The sequence below is a fragment of the Anas platyrhynchos genome, chromosome 4 (genome assembly GCF_047663525.1).
Source record: "Anas platyrhynchos isolate ZD024472 breed Pekin duck chromosome 4, IASCAAS_PekinDuck_T2T, whole genome shotgun sequence".
Lineage (NCBI taxonomy): Eukaryota > Metazoa > Chordata > Aves > Anseriformes > Anatidae > Anas > Anas platyrhynchos.
In genome coordinates, this window is record NC_092590.1 from 36,887,514 (window position 1) to 36,910,195 (window position 22,682).

Below are 22,682 nucleotides of genomic sequence, written 5' to 3' on the forward strand. Positions count from 1 at the left end.
TATCATTATCAAACCACTCTCACATGGGGAAATGATAGAAATGTGAAATTAAACTCCTAAATTCCCAGAAAAGAAAATCTAGAGAGCATGACAAAAACATTACAGACAAGAAAGCACAAATATGATCTCAAAATCAAATGGATAAGAGCAGCATCACAAACAACTAGGATGTCAAATCAAAAGATTTTATTATTGTACTATGCCACTGGAGAAAACAGATGACTGTGCAATACCTATGGGAACAGATAAGCATTAATGACAGCATGAGAAAGATGAAAGAGATTAACTAGCTATTCAGGCAATGTGTCCTTCCTGCCTTGACCTATAGTGCAATGCAATGCAACTTATTTTTTACATAAAATACTTAACATGTCTCGTAAAATGCTTTATAGGGAGAGTCAAGTAGGGTAGAGGAAGACTACAAAGACAGACAACCCCCAGAAAAAGTCATAAGTAGTTGAGATAAAAGTCTGTACAATTTCCTTGTTCTCCTTACTCTGTCCACACCTCTTGTACAATCAGTGGATTTTTCTTTGTTTTCTATCCCTTCTGTGTCTGCTGTCATACTTTAATTTCACAAAACAGTGTTAGATGCCATGTATATATATATTTGTAATTTACTTATTACGTGTAACTTATTCTTCTGCTTGCTGCTGAGTAGAGTTGACTGAAGAGAGAAAATCACAGCTGGCAATCTCCCTTTTTGTGTGCATGTGATGACCCTGATAAATTCAGTTTTTAAAGATCCTTAAAATAAAGGGATATTTATCCACTACTCTGAAAACAGAAGTCTTGCAAACAATTTCCCTCTCCTCTGAAATCAAGGCACAGCAAATAAACATACCTAGTTACTCCCAGGAACTGTTACCTAGGTGTTTCCTGTAAAACAGCCAGCACTAAAAGACTTAAATCTACATTTCAAATGCATAAAGTTGCCAGCAGAGTATGAAACATTTATTCTTTCTAGATGATGGCAGCAATTCCTTGCAGTGTTTTGTTTCCTTTTTCTTTTTTTTTTTTCTTGTGAATTCAAAATTAATAGAAAATCATATTGAACATGTTTTCAGTTAGAAGAACAGATTATCTTTAACAGAGATTGATATATATATATAAAGCAAAACAACAACAATCCAACACTACAGGAATATTTAGAATTTCTACTTCTGTTGATTCCTATGACTGGGGGGGAAATGGTGAGAAATTGGTTGGGAGAGTGGGAGGGGAAAGAGTACAGAGTCATTTATTGCTGAATGGAAAGCAGGTGCAGATAATACAGCACAGGTCAAACTGCTTCATCTTCCCAAGCACTGCTGCTTAGACCATGGACGATGGAACTTAAAGTAGTCCTATGATGGGAATAGAAAACACCAAGAGTAGAAATCTGAAGCTAGACTAGCAGTGGAGCCACATGTAACAAACTGCAGAAAATGTTCACATTTCTTGAAACTATGCACTATTTTACAGCTGGGTTTAGAAGCAGTGATTGTAGGTGAAACTGATAAAGGTAATAATGAAGTCATTGGTTTGCACTGAGATCTGCAGTGCACCCATAGTGCCAAGTCCGTCCTGTTATTAGTGGCTTATTCTGATGTCTGTTGAGTTGTGCTTGCAGATGCCAAGACTGAGTTGGGCTCTCTTACACTTATCAAACATGCCAAGCTGCATCAGGTAAAATGGAAAAATAAGGAGGAAGCAATGACAGGAATTGCAATGAGCTGCCATAAAATAAATAGCTGAGCAAGGAGCAAGAGCCACAAATCAAGCAGTGTATTGAAATGAATAAGAGGGTAATGGGCCAGGGCAGGGCATGCATCTATTCTTTTCTCATGGCAGCTGGACCTGTTCACTGATCACACATACATCCTTAAGGAACAAAGTATTGAAATGTCTAAGACAGAAGAACTATTGGCATGCATTTATTTATTTCAAAAGAGATTTGAATACATTATGGAACCAGGTAATGACAGCAACGATAGCTTAAAATGCAGAAAAAAACAAACAAACAAACAACAAAAAAAAAAACAGTGATGGATAGTGATGGATATTGGCAATAGCTTTGTATTGATGGCTGGTGGAAGCAGGAGAAGCAGGAGCTACAGAAACTCTCCTTCGTGATATCCATGCTTTCCATGGACCACATCTAGCAGCATTTGAAAAATCAAACCTGGATCACAAAGGCAGCCACAGTGTAAAGTTTTTGTTCATATAATAACACATACTGTCCTTTAGTTTTTCACAGTAGAAACTCATACTGCTTGACTTATGAAGAAGCTGGAAATGCCACACCATCTTCTGATATTAGGACATACTGGTGCTGGGGGACTGTCTCTCAGTGTTGGTTGGATCACTGGTAATGAATGATACTTTCCATAGCTCAGTTTTAGTACTGTTCCCAAGACTTCTAGAATTAAAAAGCAGCATTTGCAATTGCCCAAGCTGAATTCCTGAAGTGAACCTCTAAATTTCTGTCCCAAGGAATGTTGGGATGGTGTTATTCAGCATTAACAATTTTTTATTTTACAACAAATCTTGCCTCCAGTGGCTGCCAGCAGGCAGTCCAGTACTAGTTGTGAACTTCCAACAGTTCACTGCTGCATAAACCCTCAGCTTGGTGTTTTTACCCTTGCTCACTGCTTCCTCCAAGAGGCAGGCAGGCATCAAGAGGATGGTGGAAAGTGTCACCAGTCCACAGAAAGAGTGCAGGAAGAGATTTTAGTAATGTGTTTACATCTGTGTATATTAGGACTTAAACTTAGTCTTGATACCGTGTTAAACCACAGAAAATGGTAAGTCTCATGAAAACAAAGCAAAACAAAACAAAACAAAACAAACATTTCAGGCATTACTCACACAGTTTAGTTGTTGCTATCAAGCAGAGATAAATTTAAAGGCAGGAAGAGCTGCATGACAGTGTCGGGTGTTGGTGATATGGTGACAGAAAACATATAGTAAGCATCTGTACATGTCACATCCCTGTTATTTCAAGACACAGTAAAGCAGAGTTCTTCATGGAGACTCCAGCTGGGTCACTTCTGATTTTGTCACTGTCACTTGCTTTTGTGCTGTAGCCTGTTGAGCACTGTTTCAACAGCCCTGAAATATCATATATGTGCCTTTGCAATGGCCTCTGCATCCTTCAGAAGTGTCAAGGAGGGCAGGCAGCACCTTGATATGGCCATTCGCCCTCATTTTCCCAAGCAGACACTGTTCCTTCTCCATTTCCTCACATCAAAGAGCTGCCCAGAGAGGTACTCAAAACTGGCGAAAAAGAAATACAAAATTTCACTTAGGTGCAATTAAAACTAACAAGGATATCTCACTGCCTAGGGGTAGTAAGAACAAATCTTGTACATTTTGTTGTTTTCAGAACTATTGGTAACTTTCATCTCACCAAAATGAAAGGTCTTCACCACAAACCATACCAAGCAAAGTAAAATTAGATGATCTCTCATTCTACACTTATTCTGTAATAGTCAATGAACATTTTGTTATTCTAACATCTTGTCAAGCATTTCTTGAAGCAAACTTACCTTTCACTAAGGAAAGTTTTTGATTAATTATAGCAAGGAATTTGATTCCACTTACAATTGAAGGGAAATCCAGTTATTTTGACACAAATTCTGCTTGTGTAGGATTAAGTCCTCAATTTTCATTTAAGGCTTAGAACATTATGTAAGACAATATAAGTAACCTTTAATATCTATCTTCTCAAAACTGTCACTATAGTTCTATACCAAGTGAATTTCACGCGATGTAAAATTATCATAGAGTTTTGCAAAATTATCATAGAATTCTTATGAAAAATTCTTAGTACATTCACATGAATGCCAGTGTGGTTAACAATGATTAAGCTTTTACAGTGAAGAGTAAGGAACTATTTATGATTTACCATTAAGGCTGGAATGCTGTCATCTTGAGTTGACACAAATATGACTAAAAGAGAGTAAAAGAGAGAAAGAGATGAGCTGTCATGCATAGCTGACAGTAGGAGCAGCGATAAGCACATGAGGAAGTTGTTACATCATTAAAATCTAAAATCACTGCTCTTCTCTCAATTTTCTTATATTGCATCTTACATACTTTATCACATTATTTCATCAGGAAAGTTTTAACAAAGTTTTTTAATACAGTAAAATGCACGTGTGTACTTGTCCATAATTTACTTCTAAGCTATTATTGATTTTTTTCTCCACAGGGAAGCATCATTCAGTTGTTCACGTTGGTAGCAAAGAGCCTCAGAACAGAACTTAAGCAGAAAATCATTTCCCTATCCTGTATTAGATATTTCAGATGGATTCCCAGCTCACACTTGTTAAAACAGAATGCAGTTAGATTTTTTTCCATGATTTGAAAAGGTTTCCTTTTCCAATTCAAGATGATTGGAAATTCATTTCCTAAAAGTGTTCCCACACTTCACCAGTTAACTGTTGAGCACTGCCCCATGCCTTATTTAATGGAATAGACATGCCTTAAAAAGTGCTTTCTGTACTTTCTAATCCAGCTAATAAAATTTTGTGACCATTTTTTGAAACTTACAAAAAATTAATATTTCCAATAACTTGTCCTCTGAAAACAGGGTCCTTTCATGATGTATCTAAGTGGGAACTCAGAGCCTGAGATACTTAAAATCCAAAATTAGGTTTAAAAATCTTCATCACTGTATTTCAAGGCTTCAAACTTTAGTGTCTTAGAGTTATGAGGTATTTTCAACAAATTTATGTTTCGTCATATTTGTGTAAATAGCAAATGTAAATACTTCCTGAAGGACATAACACTCTGAATAGCTTGAATATGTAACTCATTACTTTGCAAGGAGGAACTTTGCATTAGCTCCTACGGAAGGAAAAAAGCAGAAACCTTATAAATTTAGTCAAGAGAGGTCAGAATGAATCCCTAAATAATCTAAATTGGTTTCATTTCAACTCTCTCTTCCTCTCAGCATGTAAATTATACTTTTTTACAGTTCCTCTGGGAGTAGGCCCATATCTGTTTGAGGCAGGGAAAGAATAAGCATACACTAAAAATCGTCTAACTTTTTGAGCCAAACTGGCAAGAAGGGAAGCATTAATTTAGATGGCCCCTCCTTTTCCCTCTCTTAGTTGAGAAGCTCCAGAGGGGAGCATGGGGAGAGAGAGAAATGCCTGTGATGCACTGCCCCTCTTACAGCTCTTGTCAGGTGCCTGGCATGGGTCAGGGAGAAGCAGATGGCATGGCAGAGAAGTTCGTCACACATTTGCAATATGCTTGACCGCAGTAACATGCTTTCTTGTTAGGAAGTCTTCCTCTGCAAAGGTAAGGGCTTTTTGCACCTGAAGCAGTTTAGCTTAGATGCAGCAGTTTAGCTTTGATGCAGCATCCCTGGGACCAGCCCTCTCTCCAAGCAGCTGCAGATGCCAGGCTCTGCAAAATCAGGGATGCTAGGCTAGTTGTTTAATTAGTTGGGTCATCAGTCATCTAACAACTTTGACTGGGGGAACTGAGTCACAGCCGAACTTCCATGCTGGCTGGCAGATCATGGATTATTATTCTGTAAACAAGAATGGAGCACCATGTGTGTGATGAATACTAGGGTATTAAATGCATTCCTCTACTTATAACTCAGAGTTATTTCAAGAATAGTTTTCTGGGAGGATAAAAAAAAAAAGACTTTGCAGTGTCTACTAGTGATAAGAACACTGCATAATTTTGAGATTTCATGACTTCTAAGTTGTTTTATTGGAAAATAAAACCTTCCTTCAGCCACTAATGAGAATAAGGTATTTATATTTAATAGAGTTTAAGTGGTAGCAGAGAGAAACTGTGTCTTAAATTGAGACTTCAGCTCCTAATTGGTCTTCTCAAACTGTATGAGAATGATTACATGCTGAAGAAAGCCACTGTAGTACCTAGCCATCTGTATAACCCTCCATCTCTATTTTGTTTATGTGAAATTATAATGCAGATTTACAGGAATCTGTGGTCTGCAGAATATCTTTGTTTAAAATATAATTGCCATGTATCAGCAGGAGCTCTCTTCTGAAGAAGCCTGAACAGCAAGTACAGATAAGTATTCTGAACGGCACTTTCTTTTCCACCTGACAGATTATCATCCTGCTTGGGTGCATGAAGGAGGACAGAGCAGGGCAGATTGGGAGTTTTGTTTTGTTTTTTTTTTTGTGAGGCAGCAATTAGCCAGTTTAGTTCTCTAACATATAGTTATTTTAAAGCACAAGCATTAAACCTTTATGTGTATTTTTTGTTGTTGTTTTGTTTTGTTTTGTTTTTGTGTTGTTTTTGTGATTAGATATGTGTAAAATGAGTTTTATACAATGGTGCAATGGTACAATGTTTTATAAGACTTCTGGGAAAATAAACAGAAATAAAAATGGAAAAACAAAAACAAAACAAAACAAAAAAAAAAAACAACCTGCAGCAGTCACTTATATTTCTCTTCTTCTAAATTCTGAGGACTATCCATATATTGGATAAGACTATCCAATCTGATCGCTAAATTCCATCCTTTTTAATACTAGAATACTAATAGATAGCTTCTGTGAAGGTGTCTTAAAATGAGACATCCTGGTTGAACTGGTATGCCTTGAATTCTGCTGCATTTTCTGAATGTAGGTCTTCTTCATAGTGCTTCTCTCGTAGGAGTCATCTGATAAGAAGAGTCATATGTTTGATCTCTGACTGTAAGAAACAAGTTTGTATACAGCATGTATATGTATATGGATGTATATCTGTAAGTATTAAAATAACATGCTTTCTTCTTCTTTATCTTCTAAATTCTAATGTGTTGATTTTTGTGATGAGCTCCATGGAAGTGAACAGTTCTAGTGCAGCACTTTGGATAACCTTGTTTTTAACAAGCTTTCTTGTTTTAACAGAGGTCTGGTTGAAGTATCTCATTTTCCTAAGGAATTGCTTCAGGGATGGAAGGTCACATTTTTTTTTTCTTTCTTATTTGCCAGTCACAAGCTACTTTACTGTAGTAACAAGGTTAAGGCAATTGAATCAAATATAAGAGCCAGAATGGTCTCTATTTTAGGAAAAGGAAAAAAGAAAAAGATTATTACAGATTTGCTATGCTGACTGTCAAGGTTTGCACATCAACATTTTTGCTGTCACACCTGATCTTAGAGTATAAATTTCTGTATCTGTTAGTCGTGTTCTTCAGGAGACATACTAAGCTTGAACACTAAAATGCACTGGAGACTGCTGAAGAACAGATTGATTTAGAGTCTCAGGGCAGCCTTCAGATGATGCATAACTGCTACAAACCAAGAAGGTTGTAGGTCTTTTAAGTCCGTACTAAATCACATGTGAATACAAGATGATGAACGCACTTAAGGACGTTAGATCCTCTTTTTAGATACCCTTGAGCACACAGTAGCCAAGTGTTTCACTGTCTTACCAAAAAGTTGGTAGTCAAGCTGTGGCTTAGAAATTCAGACTTTTCACTCAGTGATTTGGAATGAAAAATCACAAAGCCTAAGGAACAGTTCAGGCATATTTAAGCAAATTTACAACTAAAGCATGTTTATTTTTGCCTGTAGTTTTATGACCATTTTTATACTTTTGCCAGAGGTTGCTAATATTTTGTGATCATAATGATTAAGGATGATAAATATTTTCTCCAACTGAACATTATCTATTGCAAAAATGTCCTTAGAGAGCCAAAACACAGATCTGGGGTGGAATGAAAATGCTTAAGCATGTCTGCTTAGCGCTATTTTAAATGCCCAGCTAGGTATTGAATGTTTTTATTTATTTTTGAATAGGTCATTCATAGGTCTTTTGTCATATTTGCCAGCTCTACATAGACACTTTAGAAACAGAGGGTGTAGAAAACTACAATAGATGATTATGCTGGCTCCTGGAAAATTCTCCAGGTCACCTGAAATCTCATTTCTGGAAATTCAATCCTTTTTTTTTTTTTTTTTTTTTTTTTTTCTAAAATACCTATGCACATACTTCCCAGTAAGAAATATGGCAGAACTAATGAACGTGCTAAAACTAAAAACAAATTGCAAGGTTTTGGCACTACAAAAATTTGTGTGTGGCAAGCTTCTCCCATGCCAATCCCATCTCTTCAATGCAGAAAATATGACTATGATGTAACTTGGATGGAAATCATCACAACTTTTCACTTCAGATAAATCATTAAGTAGAATATTATTGTGGAAGCAAAAATCTGGCTAAACAATTTGAGTACAAAAGCATTCCCACCACAGAGAAATAGCACTGCTTATGTGCTCCAAGATAAGCTTATTCTTAAATGCTACATTAAACTGAAGCCAAAGAAAATATGTATAGAACAGAGACAAGAAAGACAAAAAATGCAAAGAGTAAGAGGAGAAACCACTGCAAGAAGGTAAAAGCAAGAAAATCAGGTCAGTCAGTGGGTAGTGGTAGGGGAAAGAACCTGAAACTATTTGATGGTGAAGAAAAAACAAGGTCTTTTTAGTTATTTTTGTGTTTGTTGTTCTATGTGAATATGCAAATGGAAAACGATTTAAGCAAATTAGAAGGTAGCATTTGCTGAGCATTAATTTTCCATTAAGCATTATCAGGTTTTCTGTGAGGTATTTCTTATTGGTTATGTTCATCCATCAGGGAGATGCAATACCACAGCATTTGTGGAGTCCAAACGAAACAAGATAAGTTCAGATAAACTAAGAAAGTGAGATGTCATGTCAGGGAAAAAAAAAGACACAGCATAAGTAATGAGGCAAGTTATGAATTTTATAGTAAATGCACTTGTGAATTGCAAGCTTACATCCACTTCACAAAAGGAAAATGGCAGGATTCATCAAATAACATTTCCAAACACTTCTTTCAGCTTATAGGTATTGCTACTAACACAGTTTGTCCTGGGTATCGCAGTATAACCTATATTCTCTTCTCAGCCAGATATGGAGGTAAACTCCACTGTCCTGGTCCCTGAATCATGCAAAGGTGGGATGTACTTGCATCAGCTTTAGTGGTAAAACCATGTTCAGAAGTTCCTGAATCCTCTTTAGGCTGACTTCTCCTCCACCCCTGCCATTATTCACCTTTCAATTGTTTCAGGGAAAATCCTTGTAAGACTGCTTTCTAAACCAAATATACTACATGGTACCTTTAGCATTCACAGAATAGCTAGAGGGCAGGTAGCAAAGCAAGAGATGGAAAACTATGTAGAAAAGGAAATTCAGATGAAAATGCACTATATATTCATGGTATATCATTCAACCAGCTGGGCTAAATGTCAAAGTGACTGACACTTAACTCATGCAAAACTCCCACAGATTGGAATACGAGTGATGCATAAATAGTGACTTCAGGATCAAGTCTGTTCCTGAGAGGTACTGAACACTCTTCACATCTCCTGTAGTCCTGGAATATACTTGGCAGCACCTAAGAATCTGCCCAAATCCTAGCTGTCTTCTGAACCTCACCAAAGACCACAAAAGTTTTACTTAATCCTAACGTCTTTGTTTTGTTATTCTATAAAAACATGTGTATGTTTTTAACTGTTTTTAAGGATAAGTTAGCCAACAGAGAACAACAGATACAAGTCCCTTGTGTTTTTCTGTAATTAAGAAAGAAAAGATGCCGTTTTTATGATCACCAAGAGGCTGAAATATTGTTGGCCAAAGATTGATTGCATTGCATGTCCCTAAATCTTCTCTTCTCACTAACAAATGGAGTAAGCAACTGAGGACAAGCCTATACATGTTTTCATCCCTGCCTACTCTCACCACAATTCATTCAGAATCAAAGTCTTCCAAACTGGCAAAAAGCCTCTTTCACAAAAACATAAATTAACTTAAATAATTAGACACATTAAACACACTAAAGATGATGAAATATTTGGGTACTACAGCTATTGGGTCCAAGTGAATGCTGTAACTAACTGTTGGCCTCATGTAACATTGCCAGCTCCTTACCCTAACACACCTCAACCTTTCTGTACTGTTCCTAGGAGGAAGTTTAGATAACATTTTTCATTTCTGCAAAAGTAAAAGAGATTTTTGCACAATTTTTGAAATTGTTAGAGATGCTTTTCTAATTTTTAGAAATAAGCATCAATAAAACTAATGAACGCTATTATTGTATTTAAAGATGGAGCATTCTTCTTGCATTTTAGGGACAGACACCAACAAATTTCAAATCTTTCTAAAGTTGATTCCATCGCGTGCAATGAGTCATCGTGTTGTGCCATGGAAAGTGAGGAAATACAGAGATGGAAGAGGAAGACATTTGCTTCCTCCTTTTACCACTGGAACTGCTCACTGTGACACGTACTTGAGATGGGGCCTGTACCCACCCCAGAATAAACTGAACTACTGCATGCGATTTAGAACAGAAGGTAATAATTTCAGTTAAACCCTTTCTCCTTAACTTCTGTGAGTGATAGATAGAGGCAAGATCCTCTTGTAAACTGAAGTTACACAGTTTTAGTATCTTGCCAGTGCAACAGCATGTTCATCACTGTTAGCTTCAGTGGAGCGCACAGCCTCAGCAAAGCAAAGCATGGGGCTGTGTTTAACAGGTAGCTATAATTCTCTGGTCCGCTGGTTCAACAAATGAAGGCATGTTCATCGGTAAAAAAATAATCTAGATTTATCAGAAATATCTATAGTCTGCCTTCTGTAAAACCTGCACCATTATCATATAACCCACAGCTTTTCTCATTTAATAGATTCATCTTTTTTCTGTAACATTTTTGGATAACACTTCCCTGCATATGTAGTGTCAGCCAACTTCACATTTTTTTAGAATCTCAAAGTATAAGCAAGTGCTTCGGTTTTCTTATGAGTCTAGATTCTTACTTTATTCCTAAGGAGTGTAGCCTAAAAAGGGATTTATCCTACCCTTCATACTTACTCCTAATCAGGGGGCTCTTTGTAAATTCCTTGACAGCAACACTCATTTCACAGCCAGATGTTTTGTGAGACACAACCTGCCAGCTCTCCTCTGTCTTAGGTGGAATAAAAATTTATAGTTGTTTTTCACAACCTCACACAGAATTTCACACAGAATTGTCCCAAAGTAAATTCATCTGCCTTTGGGTTTCACCCCAACTTATACTGCTTTAAAATGATTTCTCCTCTGATGCCCCTTGCAGTTGCAGCCACATTCACAAACTCCAGCTTGCCCCCATTCCTTAAGAGTGCTGGTAGGTGAGATGGCAGCTGTTGAATGCTGATGGTATTTGCAATCCTTCATCTTTCTCAACTCTTGCATCTGCCTTCTCTTTGCTAAAATTTTCTAGACTTACTGGAGTCCCAGCACTGTCAAAAGTCATCTTCTGTGCTGCAATGTTTGTATCTGTTGTCAGCATTTCTCACCTTTCCCAACTTCTTCTGTTCACCTTAGGGTACTGTGAGTTTTTTGACTCGGTGTTGCCCTTTTCTTAGAGATGGGTGTGATTTCTAGAGAAGGTTGGGCACACCAAAAGGTTGGGTCTGTGCTGTCTGCAGCTCTGTCTAGCATTTTCAGGATGGACCAAAGCTGGCTTTGCATCTGCTCCCTTCAGCAAAATCATCCATGGATAAGGGCTCTGCTAAGCCTGCAGCATCCTTGTTTGTTGGGAGGATGTTGAAATATGACTAACTCAAAATCAAAGATTTAGTAAATTAACATTTAAAAATGTTTACTGAAACCAAGAAAACAACAACAACAAAAAAAGTACTTCTTTCTCTATTAGCATCTGTTTTCTTCAAAAACAAAGAAATGGAACTTCATGTAAAGAAGACAATATTTTGTTTTAATTTGAATAAACATTTTCTTTTAAATATCTTCTGAAAAAAAAAAAAATCATAGTTGCAACCAACATATGCAGCTTTCAATTCACTTCTCAAAGATAGGCCAAACATTTGTAGGCAAATATTTGATCTCCCAGCTGCAAGAGAGTAGCTATTTAATAAAGCACAACACTTTCTCTGTTAGCCCTTACAGTAGTGACAGTGCTCGTTACTTAACTGAGAGGAAGAAAAAAATGGTCTTGTGGTTGAGATACGGGGCTAGGCAAAGAAGCCAAGCACCTCAGACCTATTCTTGGTCCCACCACAGATTTCCTGTGCAGTCTGAGGCAAGTCACATAACCTCTCCATGTCTCCATTTCCTTGTCTGTAAATCTGTTTAGGTTTTTAGAGTGACCTTAATCACTACAGTTGGGGAGGACCTGCTCGGGGGGCAAGGCAAACAAATGCTCAGCTGTTTTGAAATCCCCTTTTAATTTTGGCAGAGAAACTCAGAGGCATAGCACAAACTGCTCTGCACACCTCATCAAACGGAAGCTGACGGCTTGATCAGCAGCCTGACTTCGTCTGCTATGCAGAGGATATGCACTTCCACCAAGCTGATGACAGAAATGGTGGTGTCAGAAAGCTGAGAACAGTCAATATTTCACAACTGAGTCTTCTCACAAAGATGAGGTGAAGTCTTGAAAACATCACAGAGGTGAAAATCCAACTGATTATATCAATTTATTAGTTAATATTAAAACATTTCATATATATAAATGCATATTTTTTTTTAGTGAAAATAGTCCTTTCTCAGTATGATCTTGAATTTGAGATTACAGTATATGCAGAAGTACAATGGACTGCAGGGTCCAAAATTTTAATTTATATATTACAAGTTACCTACAAAATTACCATTTCCCTTTTCTATCCTTCTTAATTTAACAAAAAGAACATGTAGAGGAAAACAAGCTTAAATATTAAAATAAAAATACATTTACAGAAAAAAATCTGAATTAAAAATATAGAACAGAAAATCACAGGAGTAGCCTTTTGTAATCTTCTATTTTGTTATCAGGCTGATTTTCAAATTGAAGGAACTTTGGTCATACACATTATCATTAAGGAAATACCCAAAGTTTTGGATGCTATGGCTGAATTAAACTCTGAGTGTTGTTTAGTGATGTGTACCGTTACTTGCTGGACACTCACCTATACTGAAATGACCTGGAAAAGCAGCAACACAAAAATACATTGTAGATTTTATGAGGTCAATTTCAATTATAACCAGTCTGTTACTTCTAACACACTTTCCTCTGAGCACTCTATCTAGTATTTGAAAATGTTACTTTATGTTTGCTGTGATATTCTCCAGATTTTTAATAAAATTCCTTTGAAAACACCTATTTATCAGTAGCAGACTTTTGCCTTGGGAAATAGCAAACTTCCTGGAAGAATTACTTTAGGTTGCTAGAAAGATTAAAAACATAATTTAGTCTTATACAAACATGAAGCATGTCTTAAAAAATCTGCCCTTCTAGATATATGGTTTGTTCTTTGGTCAAAATTGAAACAAAGAATGAAAATACTTAGCTAAAAGGTGTACTTCTGATCTCCTACTTGCTCTTTATAGCAAAAAAAAAAAAAAAAAAAAAAAAGATCCACTTATCTTGGCTTTCTGTATAAGTTATTTTACATCATCTAGAATTATGGCCGGGTGTGTATAAAGGTTGTGTCAGCATTTCCATTATAAAACCATATTTTAGGGGGTTTATAACTCAGTCATAAAAACTCACTCTATGCTGAAACTTGGCACATGAAATCCCAACCTGGAACAAATTTTTATCACCAACATTAAAAAAAAAAAATATGTTTGGCTGTTTTTCAGTTTTCTGAATGACATATAAAATGGGAATGATTTTTGGTTGGGGTGAGGAGGAGAAGCTGCCTCATGAAGATGCTGCTTGCCAGCACTAGCGGAATGGAGAATGGCAGAACCTCAGCACAAGCAACAGGGCCTCATCATTCACAGATGCTCATTTCACGCAGGGATTAACCTTACGTGTGCAGGAACTGTGAACTGCACCATGCCAGGCTCCCCAGGTGTTTAACCTATGCAGATGTGATCTCTGTTTCTGCAGAACCAAATCTGCACATGGAGGCAGAAAGATCAGGAAAATCCACCTTCAGAGAGGCCTCCTATCTGGCGTGAGAGCCAGTCATCCTGGGCTGCAGCCCAAGCACGGGTGCCATTTTGCACAGAAGTACATGAAGGCAGATCCCCAGTGTCTATGCAACTCTTAGACAACCTGTGTGGCTGCTGTTTGGAGATACTTGTCAGGTATTTAATGTCAGGAACAGCTACTGCTAATTTAGGCCTCAAGTAGTGTACAGAATCATGCTGAAAGTAACCACTTACAAGATGCACTTCAATATGTATGACAATAACAACACTGTATTCAAATTCAGCACTGCCATAGGAGGTGAGAAACACTACCAAATCCAGTATTTGGACCTTACATAAAATGAGAAGGACAGTGAAAGGAGTGGTGAAAAAAAAAAAAAAAAAGAAAAAAGGAAAGAAAATGCTTGCAATAAGGAGTTGTATTTAACAACATCAGGTGAGACATTCAGAATTCCTATCTTCTGTCAAAGTACACTGCCTACAAGAAGGCTTGGAAGAGAGCTCAGAAAGCAGAGGAAAGGTGGCCATAGGTAAAATGATACCTTTCAGAAACAACAAATCACTTCCAAAAAAGGAGAAGCGTGTAAATTCTGACAAGTTAAATGTTAAACCTCTGTAAGGTATGCCAATTTATTGAGGAGCAACGTATTAAAGGAACTCTTTAAAGGAATAAAAGTTAATAATAAAACCTTTTTCAAGTGTTTCAGGAACAGGAAGTCTGTCAGAAAGTCAGTGGGGTGAATCCCAGATCTGAAAGAAGCAAAGTTCTTGGTGACAATAAAACTCTCAAAAATGCTATGTGAATTATTTGTGACTTTGGCAGCCATGCAGCTCCCAAACAGAAGCTGATCTCATGGAGGAATGAAACAAAAGACCTATCTCAACATGTGTTGGTAGAAGTTTTAAAAAATGTTATTAAATCAGAAAGTGCTCAATTAAAGAAAATAGTACTCATCAAAAGAAGCTGAAGGAACCAGTTCAACCAAATCACAAACCACGGTGAGGAAACTATCACTTAAACAAACCAGCCTCTGTGTGCACCAGTATCCCTACAACACTGGAGGTTGGACTGACCTTTGCTCTCAACCAGTGTGGAGGATTTTATGGTTTACATACTTGTACGTCTTTTTTTTTTTTTTCTTTCTTTCTTTCTTTTTCTTAAAATGGTGTTCTTACATCTAATGCTTTGTTGGAAGCTCAGCTTCTGGTGACCTAGATACATGTACTCCAACTTCACAAGTCTAGAGATACTAATATGAAAAATATATTTTTCTACCTTAAGTCTCCATGTTAAAGTTTCTATCTAGCTCTTGCTGGATTGATCATTTTCATCAGTGCCCATAAGGTCAGTCCGGCAGATTTCTGCACCCTTAGCACCACAGAGACTTATGGTCTGAAGAGCACAGGTTCTGTGTTGAGAATAATGTTGCTGATAGGAAAAGTTTATTAATATTACACCAAAATCCACCACTGAGCAAGATAATCACTTTCACAGTTGCCTTTTTGGTTCAGAGGAGTCTGGATCCAAGATCCTCTGTGTTAAAAGGGAGAATTACATTAATTAACATCCTTAATCTTTCTAAAAAATAAATCACCTGTGAAGCAGACTGAGACCACCCAGGGCTGAAGAGCTATTTCAACAACTGGAAGTGCTTTCAAAGGAGGCCCCCCTGGTAGCTGGGGAGAAGTGCTATACCACTGCCTCCACCAGCTACTTGGCTGCAGGGGCTACTCTGACAGCCTGCCAGCGGTAATTCTTCAGCCCTTCTACAGCTTCTTTCTCTAGTAGATGCTCAAAAAGGGAGTTAACTACAGAAAAAAATGGTTCAAAATCATGACGCTAGGTGACTAGTTATAAAGGTATTTTTGTTTTCTTTATTAATTTTCTTTTCTTTCTTTGGCCTTGTCATTTAGCATTCTCCAGCATTAGACCCTTAACTGCTTTCAATTGCTATATGCAGCTGACTGAGTGGTGGGAGTGCCCTCCTACACAACATTGCAGAATGGTGTCACCTACAGCATCATGCCCATTAATTGCCTATGCCATTGTCACAATAAGTATACTGGGAGACTGCATAGCCCTGCTGTTTCTGCCATGTCCTGTAGAGGAGAGCAAATCTTGCCTGCTTTCTACTAGTGTCATGGATTACTTCTGTTACAAAGCAATTTATGTTGAGCTTTTATGTTAACTTTGAATGTTGTTTCTTAGTTACGCATCTGTTAATGCTTACTTAGAGGGAACATGTGGGGATCTCATGTGTGAGGGGCTGTATTCCAGCGCACAACTGGGCTGCACACCATTAGTGCTTCCAATCAGGAACCTTTATTTTACTTTCCTCTTCTCTTTCTCTGTTCTTCTTTTAAGAAGGACCTCATATAACTCAGTGGTACTGAGAACAAACCGTACTACACCTTCATAACAACAACAAAAATGTTTGTTTTTGTTTTTCCTCCACTGCATCAAAATTGTGGATGGTGTCCAAGACACCATGCTGATAGGCCCTCTTTTCTGGATGGTTGCAGCCATTAGACACCAACATTTCTTTCCTGTAGGGATGGGACAGAAATGGGGATCACCACCTCTTAGACAGATGTGGACAAGTCCTGGCAGGGATATTCACTGGTAGTAATTCACTTCCTTGTTCAGTGTTTCCTGAGAGCACACTTTTTAAATAAGCTTTTGCATCTTCTGGTGAGAATGCTTTTACCATTTATGATGTAGTGTTCCTCTACAGGATTACTTTTCCCAGATCTGCCTGAATATTATCCCAAGTATTCATGGCAATATCTACTGCACATTTACGCATGAAAAAAATATATATTTCATGCTGGTCATGAGCAGAGAAACTGTTCATTTCTCTACTAGTGTCATTTCAACTCTGAGGCAGAGTGTGTCACTTCTTTACAGCCTTCAGGCCAGATCAATAAGAACCAAGTGCAGAACATGCACATGTTAGTGAAGATGGAGTTAAAGACAAGTCTGAAAAGCTTCACACCTCTGGAATCTTCAGTGATACATTAGATGTCTTACAGCAGTGTGTATAATATTGCTGGTTTAGTGCTAGCACTTCCTTTCTTGTCTTCTAGCACTTGTCTTCTCTTGTCTTTCACAAGTATGTTATGAGGATGGTGTTAGAACACTGTTTTAGTAAATACCGACACTGCACAGGTATCACCAGAGTCATCTCTAACCTTTGCTTTATGCTGATGCTACTTTCTTAGAGACAGAAGCAAGTATGGAGTACTGGTGCTCAGGTATATTGACAGACCACTCTTACACAGCTGTTGCACTGCCTATAAGTGGATGCTGCCACAACGAAGCTTTACCCTTCCTTTCTCCCATAGTTCCAGAGTGTTTAGTGATAGTAACAGCTTTGGGTAGGCTTCTTGTGTTGTGTTTGTTTGTTGTTGTTGCTGTTTCCCCACCACTATATACACACACAAAATCATTCCCGTCCATAGCTATGCAGAGACCATTACCTCTGCTGTTCAGCTGGGCACCACTGAAGCCTGAAAGCTTTGTGCAGTCATGCTGCCACTTCTGGGCCTCTTAAATTTGGAGTAAGCTGCATGATCTCATTGCTGTTGTAGCATTTAAGCTCCCTACCTCTTTACCTACAGCCTGTTGGTGGTATGTGCCAACACTTTCATAGCCAGCATGGGGGACTTAGTAGATTTCAAGTCCTCCCCTGAAGAGGTCCTAGAAGCAGTGTGCACCTAGATGACAAATCCAAAGGAATGACAAAGGAATTTGTGGTTGCCCTGGAAACTGAGACCAGTCCAGACTGTGTGTTAAAGAAGAGGCTGTAGCTGGAGAGGTGATGACTAGGATCTGTCATGAGCTAGGTGATGTCTGTGTGTGACCTACAGCAGATAAAAAAAAGTGTGGAGAGTAAAATAATAATAATTATAATAGGTCACCACTGCTGCTTATTGCAGACCATGAAGCTTTTCACCCAACAACAAATACAGTGACAAGAGGATGATTGCTGTCAAAAAAACAGTCAAGGACAACCGGCAAGATGCTGGGAGGAGGTATCCCATCTTCATGCAGTGCAGTGCAGAGTTCAGGGGGTCCTGGCCTACCGAGAGAGCTCCTGAGCACTGTGATCCTGTACCTGAGAAGGCAAACCTCTTCAAAGGTTCATGTATCTCTTGCTCACTCTCTACTTGAGTGAGTTTCTCCTGTCTTATAGTACTTGAATGGTAGTCCTCATTGTAATATAGGGAATAAAACCGTTCCATTTTCTCATGATGCTGAATGCTGAAATTTATAAAGGGTGTCCCCTTTAATTTAAAGAAGGAAAGGATCAGACAACATTGTAAAGCCTGTTATTTCTCTGAATAGTAGATTTGTTTTTAAGGCTCGAACCCTAGAATACCCATTTTGAGCATAACTTCAGAAGAAAATCAGTCTAGATGGGCTTTTTTTAATCCCAGTTTGTTGTTTTCTATATTTTGGCAATGAACAAGCTGCACAGCTTTCAGATCTCAAAGCAGCAGCACTTCACCAAAAGAAAAAAAGTTGTACTGCTCATAGTGTTAAGCAGTTTCAAGTCATAGATTATATTTGGTGAAAAATCTTGAAATAAGGATAAGTTCAAATAGCTATTAACTTTATCTTTTTTTCTAATCTATTGCAAAAAATATTTAACTTCTCATCTGCTTTCATTGTTTCCCTAAGGCTGGATCTAGAACAGAAGCACTTAGGTGCTTATGACCATATGATAAAGATGGACAGGGTTTGCATTAGTAAGGCTATTTTTTCAGGGATATTATCTTCCTGCCCACCCTGAACAATATAATCACTAGCAGCTGAAGTGCAGATTTTCTATGACAAATCCAGTTGTGGTAAGGCTTTTGCAGACTCAACACATCAGTCAACTGCTCCCCCTACCATTATACCTATGGCAGGAAACAGTGTTATTCTAGATCTGTTTACATTGTTATTTGTCAGTAGTTTCTTTCCTACCCATCACAACAGTGTTAAGGAGGAGAGCCTTACAAAACTGGATGAAAAACATCCAGAGAACTATTTTTTATTTGTAGAAATTAAGGAAGAGTCTTAATCTTACTTTAAGTGATAGAAACACTGCAAACGGCCGGCCAAAAGCAAGAATGTTGATGCATTTGTTAAACTGGAGCTCCAAATGTGTGTCAAAAGAGGATTTCCACAGGAAGAGAGCAGTCCTCCAAGTATTGTCAGTCTTAATTATTCTGGGGTACTCAACTATGGAAATCCAAGTCAGATAGCAATACCCATGTCAGATAAGAACATGAGCAACAATTAATTGATTAATCTCTATCACAATTCCTTCTTCCCTTCCCCTGTAAAGAAAAAAGATTAAAGCGTGATCTGCATATTGCAGGAACAGCAAGTCTTCTGCCTTTTTTTTTTTTTTTTTTTTTTTTTTTTTTTTTTTTTTGTGATAAATGCATTCTACACTGCATTATTCCTCTATGTTCCCTTCATGCCAGAAAATCAAGAAAATGATTTTAGTTATTCCTTTTGCTATCTGGAGAGTATTAGCAATGTCTTAATGATCAGAACAGGAAATATAAAAGTCACACTGATTTGAGTTGGACATTTATATAAATCTGTTCAATGAGATCAATAGTCAAGTTTTTCACTAGGTTTGGGGTTTTTTGAAGGCCACTCTCTTTCTTGTAAAATATGTGGTGACATTAATTAAAAGTTAAAGCTGAAGTAAAAAATTAATCAAAAATGATTTATGTGCTAGAATGTTTGTCCAAAGCCTGAATTAGATAACAATAGCAGATGTTTGCTTTGCCAATGGAAACCAGCACAGCTTGATTGACTGTAAAACTGAATGCCAATCAAATCATACACTGAATTCCATGGTGAGTTAAAGGAATAGCTGTATTTTTACGAATATTACATACGCCTCCGTTTAACTCACTTTAACTAAGATCTTGTTGCATTGTACCATTACACATATGTGCCCATGTATATTACATGCTGCATTACATTAAACCAAAAGGAAAAGGCTAAAAGAAAAGAAAATTATGAAGAAGTCAAGGGAACATGGTGAAGAATATAATAGAAAATTACAAGGAAGCGCAATAGTGTTAGTGTACACCCCTGCCTGGCCCCAAGCATTGTGGAAGTATTTACTTATCCAACTACAAGCTTCATGGTGCTGGAAATAAGATAAGGGAAGGAGCTGGCAGTGACAAGAGACATCATAGAAAGCAGATTCTTCCTCTATCCCAAGACAGTCCTGACAGTGAAACTCACCATTGACTGCAAGGTAACATTAAGGTTTTATTAAAAGGAACATAGGTTGCCTTGATTTTAATTTTCGGCTTCGCCTTTTACTAATCAACTTCCTTTGCTCTCAAGGAAACTCTTTCAGTACCTTAAATCACTGCTGCCAAAATTCCCAGGAACAGAGGCTAACTGATATCTTACCTCATTTGATCTGTGATGTTTGCTGTCTTGAGAAACCGGGGATAGCAAGCTTCTGTATCTGTGAGACTATGAGTTGAGATCAGAAATAGGTGTAAGAGTCCCAGGCTGTTGTCTAGTATACTTGGAATTGCTGAAAGGATTTAAGATTTATTGGCCTCTACTTATGGCAGGTAAACTGGAAATAAATAAATAAATAAATAAATAAATAAATAAATAAATAAATAAATAAATAAAATAGGGCTTTCACTACATAACCAAAATATTATTCCTCCATTAATTGTTAGTGCACCTCAAAGCATCTGTAGCTGTTGTACACATAATTAGAACATATACCATTTTTTTCTTCTTGGGCCTTATGTCAGACTACTAAATGCAAATCACTAGAGTAACTAACAAAAGTGCAGTCGTCCTGGTTAGCACTTCCATGTAAATATATCAAATATTAGGCCCATTTCATAGGGGTATGATCTATCTTTGATGGACTTTTTATATTGTGTGCAGCCTTCATGGTGGGCTTCTGAGAAGGTGATGCTTGTGGGCATGTGTTGGGTCCTGCCCCAGGAACAACTCCAAAAGCCAGCCTCACAGTGAAAGGTAGTGCAGAGATGTGTGCATGCCAGGTTTAATCAAGTCCAGCCAACCTTAAAATATACTATGGACAGTAACTGCATTTAAAAACATTACACTAGGAATTAAATTGAATCCCTCTAAGATACAGAAACAAGACACTTGCAGTTTCTAAGTCCTGTGCAATGCTCATGACTCACACAACTGCTACTGCCCATCCAACTTTAACTTTATCCCCCCCAAATTTGCAGAAGTACTTGTAAAGGTCAAAGTAAACATCCAGGAGATATAAAATCCCATTTCCTATTCAGTTGAACTGTCTCCAAAGTACTAAAACATGAACATATGCCACAGTATTACTCACTACATAAAAATACATATGTTAGTAGATATACAGTATAGTTAAAACACAAAATTATACAATCTACATATACTTATATAAACCTGCAACAACATAATCTATCAACACACCCAGTCAATCAAATCCTATATATAAAAATATTTTCTTATTCTCTACCAGACACTAGACAAAAAGTTGCAGAACTTTCGACTGCATCTCTCTTGAAAATTTCATTTTATTTATAAATGGCAGCATTTTTTTAAACCAAAATCTATTCTCTTGCCAATTCCCATGATTTCAGTGAGGTCTCCTTATTTGATGTTTTCTAAAGTCTCTGCTCCTGAAACTCCAAATTCAGCTTTTTAAAAATAGGGTGTTTTATTTTTTTTTTTTAACATCACATTACAGAGAAAATGTTGATGTCATTTTTAATACCTAAAAATTCAATTACCAGAGACAAATGAAAACAACTGAACACAGTATTTTGAAAACATTACTCCTTGCTCTAAATGGAAAGGTTATCGTTAAACTGCCCAAATCTGCTGATACTTTATTCAGACACATTACCTTCCAAATTACTGTGATTTGAAATGAAATCTGAAAAACATCAGGGTATTTTTGCTTCTTTAAAAAATAATAATAATAATTAAAAAAAAATACATATTTGAAAGGAAATTCAGTTTGCTAAACCTACCTTTTTCTAGCTGAAATTTCCTTTTATTTTTATAAAAACAGAGAAGGCTTGAAGTCTCAAGTTTGGTATATCTTATTGATTTTAAATCCTGGAGAGGAGAAAAAAAAAAAAAAAGTATTTTGTCGTTGCTTCAGCTACAGGTAAAACATTTTCATTGTATCTGGAAATCAAGCAACTTCTTCAGTGACAGCTGAGGTCAGAGCTCACAGTGCAAGCAAAGTACCTGTAGAAGATGACCACCTTTTATGCACTCCTAGAAGAAGATACAACAATTAACAATGACAGAGGCTCATGCCTCTCAAATCTCAGAGCAGACCGCAGCCTAAAAATGGTTACCTGAAAGCCCTCTGATACTCCTTATGCTTTTACTAACTGTTGTCTTTAATTAATCTTATCTATTCAGGACACAGCGACTGAATATTTTCAACTCCTATGATTGAAGTGTCTCAAGCCTATAGCAGTGACAAGGCTTGTAGATCACAAGGCTTGTAGATGACAAGTAGATCTCTTGGAGAATTGTAGTGTTTTGTCAAAATATTTTCCTTCATTTCATCTGCTAGAATCTTTTCATCACTCTATATCTGCAGTGAAGCTTATCCTGGTAAGAGGCATCCTCAAAAACAGGGCCTGCCTATAAAAGTCAAGTCTTCATCTCCCTAGGAAAATGGGAGATATTTTTTTTAAGATTTACAATGTTTTAAAAAGTTAAATTTGCTGTCAGTGGAACAAAACTGATATTCTATTTTATT